The sequence below is a fragment of the Manis javanica genome, chromosome 5, assembly GCF_040802235.1.
Source record: "Manis javanica isolate MJ-LG chromosome 5, MJ_LKY, whole genome shotgun sequence".
Classification (NCBI taxonomy): domain Eukaryota; kingdom Metazoa; phylum Chordata; class Mammalia; order Pholidota; family Manidae; genus Manis; species Manis javanica.
The window spans coordinates 27429832-27437258 of NC_133160.1; the positions used below are offsets into that span (position 1 = coordinate 27429832).

General features: G+C 38.7%; 1 long non-coding RNA gene across 1 annotated transcript; it reads left to right on the plus strand.

The window, feature by feature from the left end:
* The first annotated feature begins 13 nt into the window (after positions 1-13).
* Positions 14-7202, plus strand: LOC118967998 (uncharacterized). The gene is made up of 3 exons (XR_005055376.2): positions 14-378; positions 834-947; positions 6889-7202. It is a non-coding gene; the product is annotated as an uncharacterized lncRNA (long non-coding RNA).
* The last annotated feature ends 225 nt before the right edge of the window (positions 7203-7427 follow it).

The window sequence follows — 7427 nt, forward strand, 5'->3', positions numbered from 1 at the left end:
AGGTGGGAGGGAAGGGCTGTGGTGCTTTGAGAGTTTCTGCTTCTAGATTGTGAAATAGGAATCGGACAACAGCTAAGGGATTACTGATTAAGTCTCTTGAGATGCTTGTAGAGGCCCTGGTGCCCTTTCTCATCCAGGAGCCCCAGGGACAGTTTGCTGGAGTGGAGGGTGGGTCCAGGCTTCTCTAACAGTCCAACAAACTGGGCTCAGCTGCACTGTCCAAACGTTCAGGAGGAGGGCTCCTGGGAATGAGGCCTCAGGGGTGAGGCCCAGTTTCCTGGACTCCAGCAGTATCAGTGTAAAAATGAGGCATGTCTGATGGGCCCCCTGGCTTTGAGGGCACACTTTCAGGAGGAGCAGCTTTGCATGAGCAATGAGGTAGGTCTTGGACGGGGAAGATGGCTTCTGTTTCAGAGGATGGAAGAGGCCTGTGGGGGAGGAGGGTTTTAGCATGTTCATTCTGCAGGGAGAGCTACACACACAGAACCACAACAGGGAGGAACAGGGGTGCCTCTTCTGTGTGTCCTGGTCTGCTGCATCAAAAATGTGCCTTCTCTTTCTTTCTGAGCAGCAACAGCCAGCATGCAAGATTGGTTCCAGGGCCTCTCAGCTGTGAACTCTCACTTCCAAGGGTCAGAAACCAACCGATGTTTCATGGGTCAGTTTTCCTGCCGTCCTCGACCTTTGCCTCTGTCCCAGTGGATGGCTGCATATGGTGATGAGAAATGGCAGAATCAGAGGAAGTCAGAGATAGAATTAGATTGCTCTGACACATGACAAGTTTCTTCCTTCGGTGAGAGCTTGTAATTCTAGTTTGTTTGATTTTTCCTTAGAGGCGGTCCCTGTGGAGTCCTTGACAAGGAACTGACCAGTGTTTCTTTCAGCATCCATCATTCCAACCCACCCCCTTATTCAGCGGAGGCAGGCTGGATTTTGCAGAGCTGACTGTAGGTATAAACCCCTTCCCTCATGCCCTTTGACACTCCTCCCACCGAGAAATGGGTAAATGTTCCCTCCCCCTGAATCTGGGCAGTCTGTGACAATACCACAAGTGACGTGATGTAACTTCTGAGGCCAGACCATATAATTTCCCTGTACTTCTGCCTTGCCCTTTCGGGGTGTTCCTTTTTTGGAATCTTGCCACTAGGCTAGGCAGAAGCCCGAACTAGCACACATACTGAAGCCACGTGGCAAAGATACATGTAGGGCTTCTAGCTGAAAGCCCAGCTAAGGTGCCGGGCAATAGCCAGCATCAACCCTGAGACGTGTAAATGAAGAAGCTTCCAGATGGTGCCAGCACCTCAAAGCTATCCCCTCAGCTGAGGCTTCCCAGCTGCAGCCCCAAACAACATACTGCAGAGACAAGCCATTCTTGTGCCCTGTCTGAATTTCTGACCCACAGTATCACTGATTATAATGAAATGGTTGTTTCATGCCCTAAGTTTTGGGGTGTTTTGTTATGCAGCAAGAGTAACTAGAACACCACCCTTGGCAACCTTGTTTCTCATCCCCACTCATTAGAGTCTATCTCCTTCACTCGGCTTAGTGCTTCTTGCTAGAAGGGACCATTGGACATGTGTTAGGAGATAGGCTTTGGGGGACAAAAGGACCTTGGTTGGAATCCTGGACCCACCTGGTACCTGCATGACAGTGGGCAACTCATCTACATGCCTGTATTGTACTGTCTACTTAGCATGTGGAGACTGTTCTCACTACTTACCTCCCCCATCTGGCTCTCTGTCCTGTATCCTCATTTCAGTGTCTGACACCTCCATCCACCTAGTTAGTCAAGCTGGAAGGCCTTGGTGTCATTTTTGATAACTCCTTTTATTCCCCACATTCTTTCAACTAAATGCATCTTAAATCCCGTGTCTGTGAAATCTCTCTCCACTGTCATCTCTGGCTTGCCTTACTCTCCATCTATTTCAATCTTTTCCCTACATTGTATCCAGAATAGTACTTTTAAAAGAGAAATTACACTGTCATTCTTTTTTAATGGCTTTTCAGTGCTTTTAAGGTGAAACAATTCTTTTCAGGTGCCTGACTGACCTGACCCCCGTGCTTTGCCAGCCTTAACTCTTAGCCCTTTTGCTTATGTTTGGGCTCAGCTACACTGTCCCTTCTGCAGTGACTCAAACTCCCCACACCCCTCCTTTTCTTCTTTGTACTGGGGATGTCTGTCCACGTCTTGTTGTAAATAAACATGCAGCATCCTTAATTACCTATCAGAATTTGTAATCCTACATTTATATTCAGTGTTTTCCTTGTCCACTAGAGAATATGTCTCAGTGAGAAAAGAGGTTGGGTGCTCTGTTTCCCACTGAGAATGCTCAACAGGTATTTTTAAACTCAGGAGGGAATAGCTAGTGGGCTCATGGTGAGTATGTATGCGGTAGAACCACAGGATTCCTACCCTTTTTGACATTTCACAGTTGACCTCCCCATTCTTCCTTCTTTGAGCTTCTCCATCCCTGGAATCTGTGGGAACCAGACACTCATTAATTAAACCATAGTGGTGGCTTCACAGTTACCTTATTCTTGACCCCACCTGGTTGGGACTGGCTCTACTCTTAGTACTGGAGCCTCTCCTAGGTGAATGTTGGTGTGCCTCCTTGAGTAAGTCATGGAGGCCTTGCCATAGGCTATTTCAGAGACTTAGCCAGAGGAGTAGGGACCAAAAATGTCATTTTTGCAGTGATTGCCATCCATCTTGTTGTACCAGGCAGGTGAGCACAGCACCTCTGTGAGGTCAGTTCTGTTCACCAGGGTCAAACTCTGTATAGTGTTTAGTCCATCTCTGCTTATGGGGGGGTCAGAGTCTTATGTATCTGTGGGACATTTACATTCTTTATCCAAGTCAGCTGTATACCCTGGGGATAGAACTTCTGTGCCATGCAGGTGACATTTATCTTGTTCTTTGAGATGGGGTGTTCAAAAATAGACATGTTGGGTGGAACTGAAATGGCGTAGGACAAAAGCTCAGACTCCATGAAACAATCAGATCCATCTTGCTTATTACCTGGTGTCCATTTACTTAGCATCTACCTGGCATGTGGCAGTCCCTAGCACATAATAGGTGCTCAATATCTGGAAGATCCTGTTATTATGTAGCCTTGTTCCCTGAAGTAAATTTGGGGAGAGCTCTTCTCCAAAGCCAAGTGAAAATCTGGCCACATGTATTGTCACCTACCTAGTATTGTTTTAGGCAAATCAGCATTCATTGAAGAGGATAACGTAAGCTTAGGTGGTTAACATCAGGTGAGAGAAGAGTAGAAGTCCTGTATAGTTAGGACCACCTCAGGGGTACTGAAGATTTTGTACATGTTGCTGTTCTTCAACTGGACCACATGAATCTGGAGGGATGAGATTTCCTTCCCATATTTGAACCATTTCAGGGTAGTGTCTTTGCGAAAGAAGCCACAGGACATGCAGCTGAAATTCACAGCTTGCCCAAGGCGAGCCCTCTCCAAGGGGCCAATATTGCAGGCAAAGAAGGTGGGGCTACAAGAAGGAAGAATAATAAACAATGTTGGTAAGCCAACAGTATTGTGTGCTTTACATAATTTTAATTCTGACAACTCTGTGATTAGCTATATTTTATAAATAAGGAAATAGAAGCTGATACAGGCAAGGAACATACTACCAATTGGCAGAGCCAGAACTGGAATAAAGGTTTCTCTGGTCCACACAGCTAGCCGGCACTCCTCCCTCAGGCCAAACTGTTTCTATGTTCAGGAGCCACATTCCTGAATCTTTCTCACTTTTGGTATTGATTACTCCTACTATTCATTCTCATTTAATAAAATTTAGACAACTAGAAGGGGACTTTCTTAACCTGATGTTTAAGTACTGAAATCCTGACAGCATATCATCCTTAACGTAGAACTTCACAGAAATGTCCTTTTAGAATCAGTGACAGCAGGACAACCACTCTCACTGCATCTATGGCTAATGCAATGAGACAAGAAAAAATAATGATAAAAATAATTGGGAGGGAAGAAAAATGTAATGTAAGCTTACACAAAAAATCCAAGTAAATCGGTTCAGTAAAAGACTAATGGATTAGAAAGCCACATAGACGTGGGAATTTGGGATCAGCTAAAAAAGTGATTCAGGTAACATGTGGTATTGGGAACAATTATCTTTTTATGAATTCTCATTTATTTTGGTTGTTTATCTCTCATTAGAATATTAAATTCTTAAATCTAAAGCCTGATGAAACTATTAGAAGGAAAAAGATAAAAGAATATGTTTATGTCTTTAGGATGGGAAAAAACATTAAGATCCTACAAACACAACTCATTGAGATTTTTAAAGTTGACTTTAAAGATTTGTAAAGGTGACCACAACAATGATAAAAATTACATGTGATGAGAAACACCATAAAAAAAGGAAAAGCATACAATAAATAGGGAAGAGAAAGGAAATAATAAATATAAGAGTAGAAGTTAATGTTATAGGAAACAAGCATAAAAGACAGAGATTCAACAAAACCAACAGTTAATTCTTTGAAAATGTATAGTTCTCTGGTGAGGATGTTAAGAAAGGGAATGGGGTTGGGAGAGAGAAATGCAGTCAATATCAGGCATGAAAAAGAGGCATTACTATAGATCTTGCAGATAATAAAATGATTAAAAGGAATATTCTGAATAGCTTTGCCAATGTAAAATACAAAATTTAGAAGAAATGGAAACCACCTGGAAAAATGTAAGTTACCAAAATTGAATAAGAAGAAATAGGAAATATGAGGAGTCCCAAAATGATTAACAAACTGAAGTAAGTTTTTAAAAATCCTCCTACAATGAAAACTTCAGGTCTTGATGATGTCACAGGCAAGATCTGCCAAACATTAAAGTAATATAATATTCTCACACAACATTCTATTATTCTATTTTCTTTATTTTAATTCTAATATTCTATTTTCTTTTCCAGAAAATAGAAAAAGAGAGTACACCTTCCAATTCATTTTTTGAAGGTAGCACAACCTCAAAAACAAAACTCTAACAAGGATAATACAAAGAATGAAAAATCATTGATCATTCTCATTTATGAATATAGATGTAAAAATCCCAAGCAAAACTTCAGAAACCAAATAATGCACCATCACCAAGTTGGTTTTATTCCAAGAATGGAAAATTAAATTAATATTGGAAAATCAAATAATATAATTCATCACATTTAAAAAATGAAAGACAACATAAACCATCTGACTATCTCAACAGATGTAGGAAAAACATAAAAACATCTATATTCACCTCTAAAAATTCTTTGCAATCTGAAAATGGAAATGAATTACTTAATCTGATAAAGATAATCTATTAGATTGAGCTATATGCAATTACTATTTTTGTTCTATTCAAAATGGTAGAATATTAGCAATTTCAAATAGTTCATCCTAATTTTAAAACTATAGCAAATACCATACTCAATGGTGAAATACTGAAAGCTTTGAATCAGGACAATACAGTCTTGCTTGCATCACAACTACAACTCAATGTTTTATCAGAGATGATCGATCGCTTATTAAGTTATGAAGGGGATATAAAAGATATAAAGATTAGGAGAGCATACACTGAACTGTTATTGTATTATATCATTATACATTAAGAAAGTCTAAAAGAATCTATACAAATATTTTTAGAAATAATATAAGAATTTAGCAAGGTTTCTAGATACACAATTAATACACACAAATCAATTTTAACAAACATTAGAAAATGAAGAAAAATTAAAAAATGATGTCATTTATAATAGCATAAAAAATATCATGTAGGAATCAATCTAACAAGAAGTGTACTGTGTTTACAGAGAAAACAACAAAATGCTATTGCATGACATAATAGAGGACCTAACTGCATGAAAAGCTGTATCATGTCCATGGTTAGAAAGATGGTATTGCAAAGTTATGTATGCTTGTATGATATTGCATGCAAAGTTATAAATATTTCAATTGTTTCCAATTGGTAAAGAGTCAATGCAATCCCAATTAGAATTATGAAAGGTGTGTGTGTGTGTGTGTGCTGAACTTAATAAAGATATTCTAAGATTTTCACTTAAAAGGACCAAGCATAGCTAAGAAGAACAAGGTGGAATGATGTTTTACCATGTATGAAAACTTACTGTGGTGGTGCGGTTATCAAGAAAGTGGTTATCAGTGGAGGGATGAACAAAGAAAATAAAACATGGAACAAATTAAAAAGCCCCAAATCAGATCCACTCATATATGGATGCTTGATATTTGACAAGTTTGTACCACAGAGCAGTGGGAAAAGGGCAATTTTTATCAATAAATGAGGATGAGACAATTAGATGTCAATATGGAAAAAAGAAAACTTGGACTTCTATGTCATATCACAAACATGTCTGTTACAGACTAAATGTGAAAGGCACAATTATAAGGCTTTAATTAAGTTATATAATACTATATCCTCAGGACTTTGGGGGTAGAAAATATTTCTTAAACAAGTACTAACAGCTATAACTATAACAGAGAAGACTGACAAATTTAACCACGTGAAAATGAAAACTTCTTTGTTTTGCTAAATTCTTGAGATGGATGCTTTGATTACTAGTCTTAAGTCTTTTTCATTTTCTCAGATAGGCATTTATGACTATAAATTTTTTCTAAGTACAGTGATAGCTGCATGCTTCTAGTTTGATATTTCATCATTATTCAGTTTAAAATATTTCTAATTTCCATTGTAATTTCTTTACATGGCTTAGTTTATTTCTTAAATTCCTAGTACATGGACTTTTAAAAATTATCTTTCTGTAATTGATTTATAATTTAATTCCACTGTGAGCAGAAAACATATCTATATAATTTAAATATTTTAAAATTTGTTGAGACTTGCTTCTTACCCTTGCTCTCCTAATCCATTCTGCAAGCTGCCCTTCAGCCTGCATGGGAGGTAACTGATGGGAGAATAAGCCAGTATCCAGCAAGGACCTGAGACCAGACAACAGCCATGGGTGTGAACTTGGAAGTGAGTTCTTCTCCATTGAGCCTTTGGATGACTGTGTTCGTGGCTGACACCTTGACTGCCTCCTAGGAGAAACCCTAAGCTGAAGTCACCTAATTAAGTCATACCTGGATTCCTGGCCCCCAGATAGTATGAGGTAATAAATGTTTGTTGTTTTAAACCAGAAAGTTTTGGGATAATTTGTTATGCAGCATAGATAACTAAAAGATATTTGTTAAAACTCTGCTACTATAATTATGAATTTTGTATTCTTTTATTCCTGTCATTTTGTATATTTTGAGGTTATATTATTAATGGATACTCATTTAGGATTGTTGTAACTTTCTATTCTTTTCTTTTTCCTTAGTTCATTTTTTAAATTTGTATTGAAGTATAACTGATATATTCGTTTCAGGTGTACAACATAGTGATTTGGCATTTATGTAGGTTATAAAATGCTCACCA